This window comes from Equus caballus, chromosome 20, assembly GCF_041296265.1.
Source record: "Equus caballus isolate H_3958 breed thoroughbred chromosome 20, TB-T2T, whole genome shotgun sequence".
NCBI classification, from domain to species: domain Eukaryota; kingdom Metazoa; phylum Chordata; class Mammalia; order Perissodactyla; family Equidae; genus Equus; species Equus caballus.
In genome coordinates this window covers 57,531,724-57,551,767 of record NC_091703.1, presented here as the reverse complement: position 1 = coordinate 57,551,767, position 20,044 = coordinate 57,531,724, and the positions used below count along the sequence as shown (strand labels likewise).

At 36.3% G+C, this 20,044-nt stretch overlaps 1 long non-coding RNA gene across 1 annotated transcript in view; it reads left to right on the top strand.

Annotated features, from left to right (window-relative positions):
• Window positions 1–20,044, top strand: part of LOC106782269 (uncharacterized) — a 114,041-nt gene that overhangs the window by 8,107 nt on the left and 85,890 nt on the right. Inside the window, exon 3 of the long non-coding RNA XR_011430079.1 lies at window positions 3,493–3,585. This is a non-coding gene — a long non-coding RNA (uncharacterized lncRNA). The remainder of the gene's footprint in view (window positions 1–3,492; window positions 3,586–20,044) is intronic.

Here is a 20,044-nt window from a genome sequence, read left to right as displayed (position 1 = left end):
GGTGGGGAGTGGACTTCACTGAAATTATCCAGCCAATCACTAAACTAGCAAATGAGAATAACAAGTCCTGGAGGCAAGAGGACACCAGTACACAGAGCTGCTACAATGTATTGTTTAAGATGTCTGGTTTCCAACAAAAACTTAAAAGGCAAGCAGAGAAACAGGAAAGTATAACCAAGACAAAAGCAGGCAACAGAAACTGACTGTGAGAACAGATGTGTCAGAAAAAGACTTCAAATTAGCCATTATACACATGTTCACAACTACAGGAAAACATGATTAAGAAGTAAAAGAAGGTATGATGACAATGTCACATCAAATAGAGAGTATCAATAATAAAGAGAAATTATAGGAAAAAAAACCAAATGGAAATTCTGGAGTTGGAAAGTGCAGTAACTGAAATTTTAAAACACTCACTAGATAAATTGGACTTCATCAAAATTTAAAAACTTCTGTGCTTCAAAGGTCACCATCAAGAAAGCGAAAAGAACCCAAAGAATGGGAGAAAATATTTGCAAATCATTTATGTGATAAGAGACTTTTATATATATATATATAGTTTATATATATATATAGTTTCCCCCAACGGCAACATCTTGCAAAGCTATAGTATGGTATCTCAACTAGGATATTGACAATGACAGAGTCAAGATGCAGAATATTTCTATTACCACAAAGATTCCTCCTGTTGTCCTTTTATAGACGTACCCTCTTCCTTGCTGGCCCCACTTCCTCCTTAACCCCCCGGCAACTACTAATCTGTTCCCCATTTCTATAATTTTGTCATTTCAGGAATGTTATATAAATGGAACCACACAGTATAACCTTTGGGATTGGCTTTTTACACTCAGAATAATTTTCTGGAGATTCTTCCAAGTTGTTCTGTGTATCAGTACTTTTTTCCTTTTAATTGCTGAATAATATTCCATGGTCTGGATGTACCTCAGTTTGGCCATTCACATGTCAAAGGACATCTGGGTTGTTTCCATCTTTTGGCTGTCACAAATACGGCTGCTATGAATATTTCTGTACAGGTTTTTATGTGAATATAAGTCTTTATTTCTCTGGGATAAATGCCCGACAGTGCAATTCCTTGGTCACATGGTTTAGTATGTTTACTTTTTTAAAGAAACTGCCAAACTGTTTTCCAGACTGTTGCTGTACCACTTTACATTCCCACCAGCAATATATGAGTGATCAAGTTGATCAATGAGTGAGCCACATTCTTACCAGTATTTGGTGTTGTCATTACTTTTTTTTTTTTTAGCCATTCTGATAAGTATGTAGTGATGCTACATAGTAGGTTTCATAATGTAGGTTTTCCTAATTTACCATTTGGAAAAAATAGTAAACAGTAATTTTCCTAATGGTAAATGATATTGACCATCTTTTCATGTGCTTACCGTCTGTATATTGTGTGTTAAAATGTCTCTTCATGTCTCTTGCCTGTTTTCTAATTGTCTTTTTTTTTTTTTAATATTGAGTTTGAGAGCTCTTTATATATCCTAGATGCTGGTCGCTCATCGCGTATGTGGTCTGCAAATATTTTCTCACAGCCTGTAGCTTGTCTTTCATCCTCTCAATAATGTATTTCACAGAGCACAACTTTTAATTTTGATGAAGCCCATTTTATCACTTTTTCCTTTTATGGATCATACTTTTGCTGTTAACTCTAAGAACTCTTTGTCTGGTCTTAGATTCCAAAGATTTTATCCTATGTTTTTTCTAAAATATTTTACATTTTAGTTCATGATTCATTTTGAGAAAATTTTCTATAAGATGTGAGGTTTAGGTTGAAAGGCATTTTTGGGGGGACTACGGATGCCTATTTGCTCAGACATATTTGTTGAAAAAGCTATTTTTCCTCTATTGTTTTTGTGCCTTTTTCAAAAATAAGCTGGAGATATTTGTGTGGGTCTACTTCTGGGCTCTCTCTTCTGTTCCTTTGATCTACGTCTATCCCTCCACCAATACCAGACAGTCTTGATTATTGTAGCTACATAATAAGTCTTGAAGTTGAATAGACTGATTACTCCCACTTTTCTTTTTCAAAATTGTTATAGCTATTCTAGTTCCTTTGCCTTTTCATATAAGTTTTAGAATAATCTTGTCTAAATCTACAAAAATCTTGCAGGATTTTGATTGGAATTGCATTAAAACTGTATATCAATTTGGTGAGAGTTGACATTTTTACTATGTGGAGTATTCAAATTCATGAAAACAGCACATTTCTCCATTTATTTAGACCTTCTGTGATTTCTTTCATCAGCATTGTGTAGTTTTCAGCATATAATCCTGTACATGTTTTGTTAGATTTATACTTAAAATTTTTTTAAGTGATGGTAAATGGTATTGTATTTTTAACTTTGGTGTCTATATGATCACTGCTATATATACAAATACAGTTGAGTTTTGTGTATTGATCTTGTATCTTGTGACCTTGCTGAACTCATTTATTAGCTTTAGCAGAGTTTTTTTTTTTTTTGTAGATTCCGTGGGATTATCTACTTAGTCAATTATCTTCAAATAGGGACAGTCTTTATTTCTTCCTTTCCAATCTGTATGCCTTTTATTTCCTTTTCTTGCCTTCATGTACTGGCTAGAATGTCCAGCACTATGTTGCATAAGAGTGGTGAGAATGATCGTCTCGCCTTGTTCCTGATCTTATACCATAAAGTATAATGTTACCTATAGGTTCTTTGTAGTTTTTGAAAGTTTCTATCACAAAGCAGTGCTGAATTTTGCCAAATGCTTTTTCTGTGTCAATCAAAAGTATAAAGTGATTTTTCTTCTTTAGCCGTGTTGGGGAGGGCTGGGGATGAAGATACCTCCTTATGGGCTGATGAAGGTGGAAGTCTAGGCTCCCTACCCAGCCTTTGCTGGTATGGTTGATGTTTGGCTGGAGTTCTTTGGACCTCAGAGATATTCAGGTCATGTTTTTGGCTTTCTTGTGTCCATATTTTCTAACAAAGCCTTAATTCCTCAGGGGCATACTAATAAATATGCTAATTGGTATAATTTAGGGAAGCCAAGATTTTAAGTCCCTAGATTGATTCAAAATTTATTATCAAATGTATCTCTGATATTCCTTTGAAATGTACAATTTTAGTTGTAATTAAAGGTTCCTCAAAATGACCACTAGTTCTCAATTACTCTTGGTGAAATTGTGCCATTTGGAAAGCTAGGAGCATTAGTTAGGACAGTAATGACAAAACATATAAGAAGTAAGTGCCCATTCCAGTAACCCATGAAAACTGAAACAGATAAAGTGTTGTTTTTGCATCTTTTGTCTCCACATCCTAACTAATGGCTAGCTGTCATTAACATAGGCCTGAAAATCTGTAGTCTCAGTTCAAACAGGTGAAAATAATCAAGTCAGTTCTAAGGGACATAAAACCAATACTGAGGAGAGTTTTTATAATATTTTGAGAGATGACCCAAAGCAAAGTTTGTTGAAAGGATGACATTCTAACAAGACTTTCTGTTCATTAGTTTTCAGGGCCAACTCAAAGAGTAGTCTAATCAGCCTTTTCCTCCAAGGCTTTCCTTTACAGAAAAAGAATACAGAAGACATCAAAATGAAAGGTAAAAAGGAACGGGAGACATTGATACAAACCAAATTTAACAAAAAGACAAAATGATACAACCTTATCAGAATCCAACATTTTATTCTTAAACCTAAGAGTAAAAAAATAAACTTGTGTTGAGGGGCACCATGAAAGGTTAGGGCTGAGATTGGTGTGAAAGTACCTCATCATTACGGGCAAGGTGGACTTAAGCAGTCTCAGATGTGCACACAATTACCATGCTGAGGATCCTGGTCCATTCTAAGAGGGATCTCAACAGAGTCTCTGCGGGACCTCTAAATTGTCAAAGCCCACCAATGGCAGACCAACATTGACATGCCTAAGTCATAATAAGCCAAGTATAGTTAGCTTGCTACATCAAGGGACCACCCCCTCCCCCCCCCCCCCCCCCCACAACCATGGGCAAAGTTTAGGAGAACCTTAATCTAAGGAAGTTAGGAAGGGCTTTTGCCGGTGTTAGTACTTGTGTTGAGTGGTTTTAATGCAGGTCCTGTAATGTGGGTAACTGATTGGAATAGGTAGGCTGGAGAAGTGAGGCCATTTACTGATTGGTTCAAGCTCAAAGCAAGATTTTTTTAACTGGAGGGCAATGCTTCTGTGGCTTTAATTGGACCTTGGGTCTATTACTGTGGCTCGAGTTAAGATCCTTGAGTGGGTACTTGGGCCTTGGGTCTGTTATTCTAGTTTATGAGTTAAGATCTTCAAGGGGACATGGGCTTATTTCTCAATCCCCTAATTTACCTTTTGCCTCATTTTGAGTTTTCATGTATAGGCACACCTCATTTATCTAGAGATAATGATTCTGGTAGTCATTAATATCTGAAACACAATAACATCTTGACACATAGCTTTGCCTGGATTAATTTGTAAAATAAAGACATAGATTCCTTTCTACTCTTAAAATCCTATGACTTTTTAAGTAAGTTAAAAAGTAAAGGATATGAACAGACTGTTCACAAGAAAACTAATACAAACGCTTCTTATATTTTAAAAATGCTTAGACTTAACCATACAAAGAGAAATGCAAACTAAAACTACAGAGGTACTCTTTTTCACCTATACATATTATAAAGATAAAAAATTTTATAATATGGTATATAAGCAAAGATGTGGGGCAAGTGACATTTTAAATTTTGTTATTTAGAATTTGCTATTTAACGATGGCTAGTAGAATTCTAAATTTACACATTAATGAAGAGCAATTTGGTAATATAAAAATTTATAATGTAACACTCTTTTCAGGTGTACTCACAAATGTTTGAAGTGGCACATGTACAGAGAGATTCCTAGCAGCATTGTTTGTAACAATAAAAAATTGGAAACAACCTGAATGTCCACCATTAAGGGACTTACAAATACAAGAGGATACATCCATACAGTGGAAACATTTGCACCCATACAAAAGTGGCCATTAGAAATTAGGATAGTGGTTATGTTTGGGAAATAGTGACTGAACAGTGCTTGGAAGGAGCACCAGGGAATTTTCTGGGGTGCTGGTAATGTTAACTTCTTTGATCTGGTTACACAGGTATGTTCATTTTGTGGAAAATCATCACACTGTACACTAATAATTCAGGCATTGTTTTGTATATATGTTATACTTCAAGAAAAAAATTTAAATGAATCAAGCATCTTTATGTAGACTTATGTGCAATGATCTTTAAGATATATTGTTAACTAAAAAAAAATCAAAGTTCACAATAGTGTATATAAAATCATACCATTTGTGAAAAATATATGTACATGGTTGTATATGCATAGACAATTTGGAAATCTAGATAAGAAAGTGGTAGGAGTGGTTGCCCCTGGCAGTGTGTGTGGTACCAGATATTTTTTAATAAGTAACCTTTAAAATATTTTACCATGTGCATGTATTACTCATTCAAAATTACTGGAATTTATTAATTTAAATAGTTCATTTTTATTAGCTCCCTAGGGCCTAAAATAAATGTAAACATAAAAATGATTCTACATTAATGCTGGGTGTTATCCGCAGACCCTGCATCATAGCCTCTGTGCTGTTTAGCCTTCATCACATTAAGCAGGTTTTTTGCATTCTTGAGTCCAAGATGATCGGAAGCAGCAGATCACCAGAGACAGGGGAGGCTTACTAGAGGTTAGCCTGCTGAAAGGTGCAGGAGACGATAACAGCTGGAAGGGAGGGGTAGATAAGAATTACAAAACGTAGATGAAATAACCCAAACAAGTCATACAATCAGGATTATTTGGTTTAGGAGCAAACAGCCCTACCTGTTCATTACTTTTGAACTTAGGATATAGCAATTGCTGTTCACATGTTCAGCTTAATGCATAACGATAGAATAATGCCAAATAGATTACTTTAGAAATCAAGAGGTATAGTCTTTACCCACTGCTAGTGTGATCATAAAATGGAATTATGTGGGAAGCACACGACCCTGGAAGTGGTACCAGCACTGTGTGGCAGATAGCTCCAAGGAGCTAGATAGAGCCTGTCGTTTCCTTTCCTCTTTTTTGTCTCCGAATCCTGCCACTCTCAGATACAAAATGGTCCATTTTTTTCTGAAGATAGAGCTTGATTATCTACTACAAAGATCCCAGATAATTGTTTTCCTTTAATGAGTCTATGTGTGAGGTGTGTGTGTGTGTGTGTACTTTCTGGTATGCTGTTGCTTAAAGCAGCAAAATCAAAATATAAAGCAGTGGGACACTTGTTAAAGAAGGTCTTACCTCCAACCAGAAACAAATAATCAGACATAACAACACTAAAGACATTCCTATTCAAGTGAGGGATAAAACAAACATATCTGTTACCACTACTCTTATTTCCGGAAGTCATAAGCAATGCTATAAAATAAGGAAAAGAAAGTGACCGTTATTTGAAGAAGAACCTTTTTGCCCCTGGCCAAAAGACCCATTTGAAACAAAAGAGTAATGTGGAGACTTAAAAGGAAATATAAATATCACTATTTTTTTATACAGCAATGACCAATTATAAAAATAAAAATATTTCACTGGAAATAGCAACATATAAAATGTAAAAATATAAAATACATAGGAATTAAATTCGTAATTAGATTCATAAATTCCTCTGTAGGACCTATAGGAAAAAAATGCAAATATTTACTGAGGAAAAGAAAAACCATAATTTAAGCTGACCTTGTTCCTGAATTGGAAGAATCAGTTTTGTCAAGATATAACTTCTTCCCAGATTCAAAAATAACTTGTGTCATTGGAATCAAACTTTCAAAAGTTTTTTGGGGAAAAGAGAGTTGAGGAAGATCAATCAAGATGATTGTAAAACTCATCTGGATTATTAGATTTATGAAAATAGTCTTTAAAAAGACAGAATATTGAGTTATAATTAACTATTAGATGTTATAAGTTACAAATTTCTAATAATTAAGACATTGAAATGGCAGAATTAAAGCATGAATTTATTTCATTTCTCTCCCAATTTTTTTTCCTAAAATGAATATAAAGAAATTAAAAAGTCCACAAAGACAGCAACAGAGATTTTGAGAGGTTATAAAACACTAATAACTACCTTTTATAGAGTGATTACATGCCGGGGGTGCGTTATGCATAAAATAACCTTATGAGTTATTATCTAGTATTATCTCCTTTAGACAGTTGAGAAAACTTTAGGAAACAGAAAATTGAGTAGTAACTGATTTCACAGGACACAGGAAGCAAACTAGTTTGCCCCAGAAAAACCCAGGAGAGGCTCAGAATTGATATCAGCTGTAAGGGATGATGTGAAATAAAGTTCCACGTAACAAAGAGTGGTTGAAGACTGCTTACAGGAGCTGTGCACCCCTCCTTCTACACCTTTCCACATATCTACTCATGAGACATTCTCTGCGCTAAGTTAAAAAGATGTCCAGGATGCCTGCTATAGTTGTGGGCATGACTGAGAGCTGAAAAGAGAATTCATTGCAAGTCTGTTTTGGGAACATTGTCACTTCCAATCCCTTTTCTTTGTCCTGGATGCAAAACATTATCAGCCAGAAGAACCAAGGGATCTTCTGGAGAGCAATTCAGCACTGACCAAAAGCCTCAGCCTCAGACTGATATGGAGGATACCCCCCAAACAGATGGCTTTCTACCCAGTGACTCCTAAGTGAAGCTCCCCAGGTAACATATTAATTATGAAAGAGCATCCCAGGATCAAATAGAAAGGCCCTGAGGAGGAAAATTAAATTTAAGCTAACAAGATTAAGGGATCTTGGGTGAAACAAATAATGCCCAGAAAAATAATATTTTTAAAAAATGTGTGTCCAGAGGGATAAATAAAGGGCATCCAGAAATAAGCATAGTATTTTAATGAAAAAGAAACAATCAGAGAACAAGAAACAAGTCTTGGAAATTAGAATTTTGACAGCTGAAATTAAAAATTGAATAGGTGGCTAGATGTTATATGGTCAAGGAAGTCTCCTAGAAACAGAAAAAGAAAGAAGCCCAGAGACTTAAAAAAAACAAAATAACATTGTAGAGAAAAGATAGGAGACATAGAGATCAAGTCCATGATAATTGGATTCCCAGGGTAACTGGAATTCCAGAAAGAGAGAAAACAAAGAGTGGGGAGGAGGATATTATTTAGAAATTATATTCAAAGTAATAAAATAAATTTTCTCAGAATTGAAGGATGCAAGTATCCAGATTGAAAGGGTTCATCATGTACCCAGCACAATGAACAAAAAAAGATACACAACAGGCACCTTTTCATCCAATTCTAGTATATCAGAGAAAAAGAAGATTAAAAGAGCCTCAAGGAGTAGGAGGAGGCAGGTTCTGAATAAAAGAATGAGAATCAGGGTTGCCTTAGGCTTCTGAATAGCAACACTGGATGTAACTCTCTGGAATGAACACAGAGATAACCTCACCATCTTTCTCTCACTCCTCTGAGAAAGCAAACAAAGGAACAAGGAAAAATTAGAAACAACAAAACAAAGATTAAAAATGTATTGCCCCACTTTGTCAGCAAATAGGTGACAGACAAAATCTGCAGAACCCCAAAGAAAAGCAATTAAAATTAAACAAAAAATGCAAAGAACATCAAGGCATCTTATGAGTGGGAGATCTCAGAAAGTACCAGCAAAAGTAGACTTCCCAAAAAGGAGAAACTCATGCAGAAACGCAAAATCTATGACCTACAAATCTAACAACGGAGGGGTGAAGTAAGCCAAGCTTCAGCAGAAGTCATGAGCTGGGGATGCAGAGAGAAAAGGCAGAGAGAGCAGCTAGAGGGCTCCTAGCAGCAGATCTCAGAAAGATCCCCCCAAAACACTCCCTGCAGGTGAAGGGCCGTCTGGCAGGCCAGGGCTCTGTCCCCTGTTTGCTGCTGAAGGGCCTGGGGAGGCAGGGCTGCTGACAGACGTCCTGCCAGACTCAGCTTGGGGCAGAGAACCAGAGGGAGCAGGGCTGCACAAAAAACGTCTCAGAGGAGCCGTACCGGCCAGAAGCAGTGGTCTCTGGGACAGCAGAGAGAGGGCCTGTGAGTGGCTTCCCACATCTCTATTTGACCCCACCTGCAAATAGCTGGACCGGGAAAAACCATGTCATTCAAAAATAAATTTTCAAGAAACACTATGGCACACCATCAGTACAAAGATTTTAGAAGAAAACATGTGAAAAGAGCTGCAAACTTGATAAATGCATGAAAGACATTCACAGAAAAATGTCAGGGAACAGATGAAGATGCTGACCACACATTCCACCACAGGGTGAAAATCTCAATGAAACCATCATCTCCTTGTAGGAAGACCACAGAACATGCATGCAGGAAAAAAAATAAAATAAAGCAAATTTTAAAATATATAAATTTGTAGCATTGTTTTATAATACTTTTTTTTTTGAGGAAGATTAGCCCTGAGCTAACATCCGCCGCCAATCCTCTTTTTGCTGAGGAAGACTGGCCCTGAGCTCACATCTGTGCCCATCTTCCTCTACCTTATATGTGGGACACCTGCCACAGCATGGCTTGATAAGCAGTGGGTAGGTCCACCCAGGATCTGAATCGGCGAATGCTGGGCTACCAAAGTGGAGGGTGCAAACTTAAGCACTGCTCCACCAGGCCAGCCCCTGTTTTATAGTACTTTTAATAGTTGTATGTTATTTTTGTATTTACTACTTTTTTTGTTGTTTAAAAGTATAAATTGTTAATAACCATTATTCATGAGTGGAGTTAAGAATTGTATAATTTATTCAGAAGAATTTCAGCTAGAAAACAAAGTATTATACATTTATTTTGATCTCAAGTGACTTTAAAAAAATTTGTTAGGGAAATTTTAAAACACAGTGTCAAATGAACTCCTCCCTTCACACATACTTAACAGCCATCTTTAAAATATTATCAACCTGTCATTCTTCAGGTAACATTTATTGATTGGTTGTGAAGTGTATGGAAACTTCCCAAGCCTGCCTTACCCTCATTCAAAACTCAAAAAAATCCCCAATAAACTAGGTCAGTGGCAGAATTAGCGTGAAACTAATAAAGTTTCCTTGCATGGATACATTCCAATAAAGGGGCTGTAAGAAATATCTTCACATATTTATGTTTTTGTAAAATTTGCAAAAATTAGACATTTCAACCATAGTAAGTTAAGACCACCATCTCTTTCCACTTCAGCTGCCTTTGTTCGTACTTTCCCCTTCTCTTGTGACCATGGAGTGGCAGTGAACATTTCTGGGATTTTGTTAAGGACTGACTGGGAAATATTTTTGTGCTTTGCAATCCTTCCGTGTATAATTACATTATTGCTGGCCATGTCAGTTTGGGATGTCATCTAGAACTACTCTGAATGGTGATCAGTTCAAAGAATACTTAAGAGCACTCACTCCATAGGACATTTGAAATGCCCTGAAATCTTATAGCTCAGATATCAGAGAAACTCAATACAGGTTTCCTCAGATTTGACAACAATCGTAAAAATTATATTGCATTACTAATAAAGAATTGAAAATTTGAAAGAAATCTCTGTAAACTGTCAAAAATGAAAAGCAAATTTCCATCAACTATGTTAGCAGATACTCTAAATTAGCTTCCTGTTCCTCCTATACAAAAGGATATTAGAAAGTCGTCAAATGAAGAGACAATCAACATGTATGCTTTTCTTGGTCTAAATAAATATTTCAAATAGTATCTAACAGTACATTCATAATCTTGTGGGGTTTTTTCTTAAATAGAACTTGCCAAGTTCGATAAGCAATAGGCCCCACAAAACCTGGAACCATTTATGAGGTTATTATATTATCCTTGTGGAAAGATGAGTAAATTGAAGCTCAGAGAGACCAATCAATTCTCCAAGGTTGTATAGGTATTAAAAGGTGGAACATGATTTAAAATCACACTTTCAGTCCCTAAAATATTGGATAGTAAATACAAAGAACCATATGATAGTGTTACTTATCTATTCGTGACGCACTATGTGACCATGCCGATTCACTTAACCTCTTGAAACTTCACTTTCACTGTGTACAAAAAGAGGTCCTACTAGATCATCTTTAAATTGCCCCTCAAAAACCAGGCCGATGGCAGCTACCTTAAACTTAGTACCGGGCAGAGGGCACAGTCTATCACAGGGCATGGGACGAGGGTTGCTGGGCTTCTTGGACACATTAAAATTTGTAGAAATTTGATGATTTGTAGTATATATTGCTTTGCTAATACTGACTCTAGGAAAATTCCCCCTTGTCCCAAAAGACTAGATAGGGGTGAATAAACATAATTACACTGAGATTTCTCTTCAGTTAACCAACCTAGAAGAAAAGAAAAATATATAGCAGGATACTACTGGGCAGTGCTTTACCTAACTCATTAAGCATGTCTAGATTAGGGGTAATTTTTAATTAAAATTTTCTTTTGAGATAATTGTAGATTTACGTGCAGTTGGGAGAAACAATACAAGATACCATATATCTTTTACTCAGTTTCCTCTTGGTGAATCTTGCAAAACTATAATACAATATCACAACCAGGGTATCGACAGTGATGCAGTCAAGCTGCAGAACATTTGCATCACCACAATATCGCTAGCATTGCCCTTTTGTAGTCACACTCCCCTCCCTCCCATCCTCAACTCCTTAACCCCTGACTACCGGGAATCTGTTCTCCATTTTTAAAATTTTGTCATTTCAAGAATGTTATACAAATGGAATCATACAATATGTAGTCATTTGAGATTGACTCTTTTCACTCAGGATAATTTTCTAGAGATTCATCTAAGTTGTTTCAAATAACAGTAGTTTGTTCCTTTTTATCGCTGAGTAGTATTCCATACTATAGATGTACCACAGCATTTTCATGCATGTGGATGTTCAGTTTTTCAAGCACCATTTGTTGAAAAGACTATCCTTTCTCCAGTGAATTGCTTTTGCTCCTGTGTCAAAGATCAGTTGATTGTATGTTTGTGGGTCTATTTCTGGTCTTTGTTCTGTTCTATTTCTCTGTCTATTCTTTTGCCAATGCCAAACTGTCTTGATTATTGTCACTTTATGGTAAGTCTTGAAGTTGGGCAGTCAATCTTCTGACTTTGTTCTTTTTGTTTAATACTGTGTTGGCTATTCTGGGTCTTTGTCTCCATATAAATGTTAGAATTGGTCTGTTGATATCCACAAAGTAACTTGCTGGACTTTTGATTGGGATTGCTTTGAATCTAAAAAGCAGGTTGGAAGAACTGACATCTTAACAATATTGAGTCTTGCTATCCATGAACCTGGAATATCTCTCTATTTATTTAGATCTTCTTTGATTTCTTTTCTCGGAGTTTTATGGTTTTTTTAACTGTTACATTAATTTTTTAAAAAATTTTTTATTGAGGTCATATTGGTTTATAACATTGTGTAATTTCAGGTGTACATTATCATGTATCAGTTTCTGTATAGATTGCATCGTGCTCACCACCAATAGTCTAGTTTTTATCTGTCACCATACATATGTGCCCCTTTACCCCTTTTGACCACCCCTCAACTCCCTTCCCCTCTGGTAACCACTAATCTGTTCTCTGACCACATGTTTGTTTATCCTCCACATATGAGTGAAATCATATGGTGTCTGTCTTTCTCTGTCTGGTTTATTTTGCTTAAAATAATACCCTCAAGGTCCATCCATGTTGTTCCAAATGGGGCAATTTTGTCTTTTTTATGGTTGATTACTATTCCATTGTATATATATATACACCACATCTTCTTTATCCATTCATCAGTTAATAGGCACTTGGGTTACTTCTATGTCTTGGCTATTGTGAATAACACTGCAGTGAATATAGGAGGGCATAGATCTCTTTGTATTGTTGATTTCAAGTTCTTTGGATAAACACCCAGTAGTGGGATAGCTGGATCATATGGTATTTCTATTTTTAATTTTTTGAGAAATCTCCATACTGGTTTCTATAGTGGCTTCACCAGTTTCATTCCCACTAGCAGTATATGGGGTTCCCTTTACTCTACATCCTCTCCAACTCTTATTATTTCTCATCTTGTTAGTTATAGCCATTCTGACCCATGTGAGGTGATATCTCATTGCAGTTTTGATTTGCATTTCCCTAATAATTAGTGATGTTGAGCATCTTTTCATATGCCTATTGGCCATCTGTATATCTTCTTTGGAAAAATGTCTGTTTATATCCTCTGCCCAATTTTTGATTGAGTTGTTTGTCTTTTTGTTGTTGAGTTGTATGGGTTCTTTTGGAAATTAGAATTGAAAATATTTTGGAAATTAACCCCTTGTCAGATATATGATTTATAAATATTTTCTCTCAGTTGGTGGGTTGTCTTTTCATTTTGTTCATGATTTCCTTTGCCTTACGGAACTTTTTTAGTCTGATGTAGTCCCATTTGTTTATTTTTTTCTTTTGTTTCCCTTGCCTGAGTAGACATGGTATTCGAAAAGTTCCTGCTAAGACTGATGTCATGGAGTGCACTGACTATATTTTCCTCTAGGAGTTTTATGGTTTCAGTTCTTACATTCATGTCTTTAATCCATTTTGAGTTAATTTTTGTGTATGGTGTAAGATAATGGTCTCCTTTCATTCTTTTGCATGTGGCTGTCCAGTTTTCCCAACATCATTTATTGAAGAGACTTTCCTTTCTCCATTGTATGTTCTTGGCTCCTTTGTTGAAGATTAGCTGTCCACAGATGTGTGGTTTTATCTCTGGGCTTTCATTTCTGTTCCATTGATCTGTGTGTTTGTTTTTGTGCTAGTGCCATGTGGTTTTGATTATTATAGTTTTGTAGTGTATTTTCAAGTCAGGAATTGTGATGCCTCCAACTTTGTTCTTTTTTCTCAGGATTGCTTTGGCTATTCAGGGTCTTTTATTGTTCCACATAAATTTTAGGATTCTTTGTTCTGTTTCTGTGAAGAATGTCACTGGGATTCTGATTTGGATTGCATTGAATCTGTACATTGCTTTAGGTAATATGGACATTTTAACTATGTTTATTCTTCCAATCCATGAGCACAGAATATCTTTCCATTTCTTTATGTCTTCTTCAATTTCTTTCAATAATGTCTTATAGTTTTCATTGGATAGGTCTGTCACTTCCTTGGGTAAATTTATTCCTAGACATTTTAGTCGGGGTTTTTTTGGTGATTTTAAATGGGATTGTATTCTTGAATTCTCTTTCTGTTAGTTTATTATTAGAGTGTAGAAATGCAACTGATTTTTGTGAGTTAATTTTTTACCCTGACAATTTGCTGTAGTTGTTGATTATTTCTAATAGTTTTCTGGTGGATTCTTTAGGTTTTCTATACATAGAATCACATCATCCACAAACAGTGAGAGTTTCATTTCTTCCTTTCCATTTTGGATACCTTTTATTTCTTTTTCTTGCCTAATTGCTCTGGCCAAAACCTCCAGTACTATGTTGAATAGGAGTGTTGAGAGTGGGCACCACTTGCCTTGTTCCTGTTCTCAGAGGGATGGCTTTCAGTTTTTCACCATTAAGTATGATGTTGGCTGTGGGTTTGTCATACATGGCCTGCATTATGTTGAGGTACTTTCCTTTTATACCCATTTTATTGAGAGTTTTTATCATAAATGGATGTTGGATCTTGTCAAATGCTTTCTGTGCATCTATTGAGATTATCATGTGATTTTTATTCCTCATTTTGTTAATATAGTATATCATATTGATTGATTTGTGGATGTTGAACTATCTCTGTGTCCCTGGTATAAGTCCCACTTGATCATGGTGTATGATCTTTTAATGTATTGCTGTATATGATTTGCCAATATTTTGTTGAGGATTTTTGCATCTGTGTTCATCAGTGATATTGACTTGTAATTTCCCTTTTTTGTGTTGTCCTTCTCTGGTTTTGGTATCAGGGTGATATTGGCCTCATAAATGAGTTAGGAAGTGTTTCATCTTCTTCAATTTTTTGGAATAGTTTGAGAAGGACAGGTATTAACTCTTCTTTGAACATTTGGTAGAATTCTCTAGAGAAGCCATCTGGTCCTGGGCTTTTATTTGGGGAAAGGTTTTTGACTACTGTTTCAATCTCTTTACTTGTGATTGGTCTATTCAGATTCTCTCTGTCTTCTTGATTTAGTTTTGGGAGGTTGTATGAGTCTAAGCATTTATCCATTTCTTCTAGGTTCTCCAATTTGTTGGCATACAGTTTTTCATAGGGTTCTCTTCTAATGCTTTGTATTTCTGTGGTATCCATTGTAATTTCTCCTCTTTCATTTTTAATTTTATTTATTTGAGATGTCTCTCTTTTTTCCTTAGTGAGTCTGGCTAAAGGTTTGTCAATTTTGTTTATCTTCTTGAAGAACCAGCTCTTAGTTTCATTGATCCTTTCTGTTGTTTTTTAGTCTCTATTTCACTTATTTCTGCTCTAATTTTTATTATTTCCCTCCTTCTACTGACTTTGGGTTTTGTTTGTTCTTCTTTTTCTAGTTCTGTTAAGTGTAGTTTAAGATTACTTATTTGAGGTTTGTCTTCTTTGTTGAGGTAGGCCTGTATTGCTATAAATTTTCTTCTTAGGACTGCTTTAGATGCATCCCACAATGTTGGTAGGTTGTGTTTTCATTTTCATTATTCTCCAGGTATTTTTGATTTCTTCATTGATCTGATTCTTGTTCAGTAGCATGTTGTTTAGTCTCCACATATTTGTGACTTTCCTAGGCTTTTGCTTGTAGTTGATTTCTAGTTTCATAGCATTGTGGTCGGAAAAGATTCTTGATATGATTTCAACCTTCTTAAATTTATTGAGCCTTGCCTTCTTTCCCAACATATAGTCTTGCTTTGAGAATCTTCTATGTGCACTGGTGAAGAATGTGTATTCTGCTATTTTTGGATAGAATGTTCTCTATATATCTATTAAGTCCATATGATCTAGTATTTCCTTTAAGGCCAGTGTTTCCTTGACTTTCTGTCTGGATGATCCATCCATTGACATAAGCGGGGTATTTAGGTCCCCTACTATTATTGCATTGCTGCCAATTTCTCCCTTTATGTCTGTTAATAGTTGCCTTATATACTTTGGTGCTCCTGTGTTAGGTGCATATATATTCATAAGTGTTATGTTCTCGCGGTGGAATATCCCTTTTATCATTATATACTGCCCCTCTTTCTCTCATTGTCTTTTTTATCTCGAAGTCTGTGTTGTCTGGTATAAGTAAGGCAACACCTGCTTTCTTTTGCTTGCCATTTCTTGGAGTATCATCTTCCATCCCTTCAGTCTGAGCCTATTTGTCTTTAGAGCTGAGATGTGTTTCCTGGAGGCAGTATATTATTGGGTCTTGTTTTTTAATCCATCCAGCCACTCTATGTCTTTTGATTGTAGAATTCAATGCATTTACATTTAGAGTGATTATTAATATATGAGGGCTTAGTACTGCCATTTTATCCCTTGTTTTCCAGTTTTTCTATGTTTCCATTGTTTCTCTTCCCTTGTATTTCTTACTGCCATTTCAGTTTGGTGGTTTTATGTGACAGTTTTCTCTTTATTTATGATTTGTGGCTCTGCTCTGATTTTTTGTTTAGTGGTTGCCATGAGGTTTGTATAAAAGATCTTATGGATGAGATAGTCCATTATCTGATAGCCTCTTATCTCCATTAGCCTAAGCAGGTTCCATCCCTTTCCACTTCCCCTTATGAGTTATTCTTGTCACAAATTGTTCTTTTCTGTGTTGTGACTTTTTGACTAAATTATAGTTTCTATAGTTATTTTTGATGCTTTCCTTCCCTTTGTCTTTAATGTTATTAAGTGTTTTACTGACCTATTCTGATATAGAGCTGCAATTTTCTGATTTTGTCTATTAATCTCCTTGCTCAAGGTTTTGTAAACCTTTACCTTTTTGTTACAGGTAGGAGGGCTTCTTTCATCATTTCTGGTAAGGGAAGTCTGGTGGTGATGAACTCCCTATGCCTTTCTTTATCTGGGAAATCTTTTATTTCTCCATCATATCTGAAGGATAGTTTCACTGAATAGATTATTCTTGGCTGAAAGTTTCTGTCTTTTGGTATTTTGAATATATCATTCCATTCTTTCCCAGCCTGTAAAGTTTCTGCTGAGAAATCCACTGAAAGTCTAATAGGGGTTCCTTTGTGGGTTGTTTTCTTCTGCCTTGCTGCCCTTAGTATGTTTTCTTTGTCATAGGCTTTTGAATTTTAATAGTATATGCCTTGGAGAAGGTCTTTTTGAATTGACGTAATTAGGAGTTCTATTGGCTTAATGTACTTATAAGTCTAGTTTCTTCACCAGCTTTGGGAAGTCCTCAGCTATTATTTCTTTGAACAAGCTCTCTGTTCCTCTCTCCCACTCTTCTCCCTCTTGAATACCTATAATCCTTATGTTGCAATAACTAATTAAGTCAGATATTTCTTGAAGAACTTGATGTTTTAAAAATCTTAGTTCTCTCTCCTCTACCTCCTGAAGCATTTCTATATTTCTATCCACTAAATCACTAATTCTGTCCCCCATAATGTTAGCTCTATTTTTCATGGATTCTAGATTATTTTTCATGACATTAATTGTATTCTTGATATCCAAAATTTGTTTGTTTAGTATCAATCTCTTTGGTGGAGTATTCCTTCTGCTCTTTAATTTTATTCTTGAGCTCATTGAACTGTCTGAGTTTTCCTGTAACTCCTTGAGTTTCTTTATGATAACTATTTTGAATTCTCTATCATTTAGATTGTAAATTTCTGTCAGTTCAGGATTGGGTTTTGGAGATGTCATTTTCCTTCTGCTCTGAAGTATTAATGTAGTTTTTCGTAGTGTTTGATGAAGTGATCCTTTGCCAGCACATAGTGGTAGTATCAGGTCACAGATTCCACCTGCCACCACTGGGGGGTGGTCAGGAGCTGTGTTTTCTGATTCCACCCTGTCTGCTAGAAGTTGTGTGTGTAGGGCTACTCTGCATTCACCTGGGCTAGCTGCAGCCCCTCTGCTGGTTGTGCTCATGTTGGCAGGGGCTCTGCACTGGGCATGCAGGTTGGGCACCATAGGTGGGGCCTCTCTGCTCAGCAAGGGACCAGCTGAGCTACTGCACGCTAGGTGGGAGTGGTGCCTACATGGGGCCTGAACCACCACTTGGTGGGTCCTGTGGGCTGCTGTGATCCACAGGTGGGGCACCTTCTGAGCAGGTGGGGCATCTTTTTGCCTCTGCTGTGCCAAGGGTTGGGGGCACCCATGCAGGGGCTGACCCACATTCAGTGGATCCGTAGACTGCTGTGCTCCATGGGCAGGGGTGACTTCTGGGTGGGTGGGGTGCCTTCTTGCCTGTGTTGTGCTAGGGGCAGGGGTGGCCCTTGGTGTAGAGCGTTCCAACAAGTAGGGCCACCATGTCACATTGGGCACTCCCTTTTGCCAGGCTGCAACTCCAAAAGTGTTTGCACAGGCTGGACTGTCCCTGCCTCCTCTTTCAATCATGCGGGGTTGCTGTGTGAGGATCTGCAAACTGGTTGCTGCCACTGGAGAGAGGGAGAGGTGAGCTTACTTAGTTCCACTGCCTCCCAGGGATCCATTCTACCCAGCTTCAGATGTATAGCTGCATGAATCTCTCAGAAGTCCTGTTGTGCTGTGCAGGGAGTCCTCTGCTGGTTAATGAATGTCCATTTAGTTGTAACTTAAAGGAGAGATAGTGAGTGAACAACTCACTCGGCCATGATGCTGACATCACTCCTACATTCGGAGTTTTATAGTTTTCCTAAATAAATCTTACATAGAGTGTTAGATTTATAACTATTCCTTGTAGACAATATATAGTCAGATCTTGTTTTTTTAATCTATTCAACAATCTCTTTTAATCAATATATTTAGACCATTCACATTTAAAGTTATTATTAGCATAGATGGATTAATATATACTACATTGTAGCTTCTCTATATGTTATCTTGCTCTTTCTTTCCTTTTTTTTTTTTTTTTGTCTTCAACTCTTTTCCTGCCTTCTCTGGTTTTAATTGAGCATTTTATATGGTTATATTTTATTTCCTCTCTTCGCATATCAATTATACTTCTTTTAAAAAATATTTTACTGGTTACTCTAGCATTTGCAACATACATAAGTCCACTTTCAAATAACACTATACTGCTTCATGTTTACCCTTATATTTACTCACTGTATTTTCTCCCTTCCTGACATTCCAAGATTCCTCCTTTAATGGTTTCATTTGTTTATGGAATTTCCTTTAGCCATTCATTTAGCATAGACCTGTTGATGACAAATTTTCTTAGTTTTCCTTCATCTGAGGATATTTTGAATTCTCCTCCATTCCTGAAGGATATTTTCACTGTATATAGTATTGTGTTGACATTTATTTCTGTACTTGAAAAATGTTCTGCCACTTTCTTCTGGCCTCTTCTGTCAATCAAATTATTTTTCCCTATATATAAGGTGTCTTTCTCCCTCAATGCTTTCAAGATTTTTCTTTGTCTTTAGTTTTCAAAGTTTGACTCTGATATGTGTGGGTGTGGATTTTTCTGGATTTATCTTGTTTAAAGGTGACTCAGCTTCTTGAATTGAGGTTTCTGCCTTTGCTCAGTGCAGGAAGTTTTCAGCCAATATTTTTTTGAATAGTTTTTCAGTCCTGCCATTTATCCTCTCCTTCTGACTCTCTGATACATGAATATTAGATTCTTTGTTATTGTCCCACAGGTCCCTCTGGCTGGGTTCTTTTGTTTTTTCCAGTCTGTTTTCTCTCTGTTGTTCAGATTGGGCAATTTGTATTGTTCTGTTTTCAAATTGGCTGATTATTTCCTCTGTCCCATTCATTCTTCTGTTCAGCCAATCCATTGAGTTTTTTATTTAGGTTATTGTGTTTTTTAGTTCTAAAATATCCATTTGATTGTTATATCTTCTGCTTACTAAGATTTACTGTCTCTGTGCTGAGACATTCTGTGTTTTCATTCTTAGTTGCTTGTTGAAGCATTTAATGATGGCTGCTTTAAAATCTTTGTCAGATAATTCTCTTTTTTTTTTTGAGGAAGATTAGCCCTGAGCTAACATCTGCTGCCAATCCTCCTCT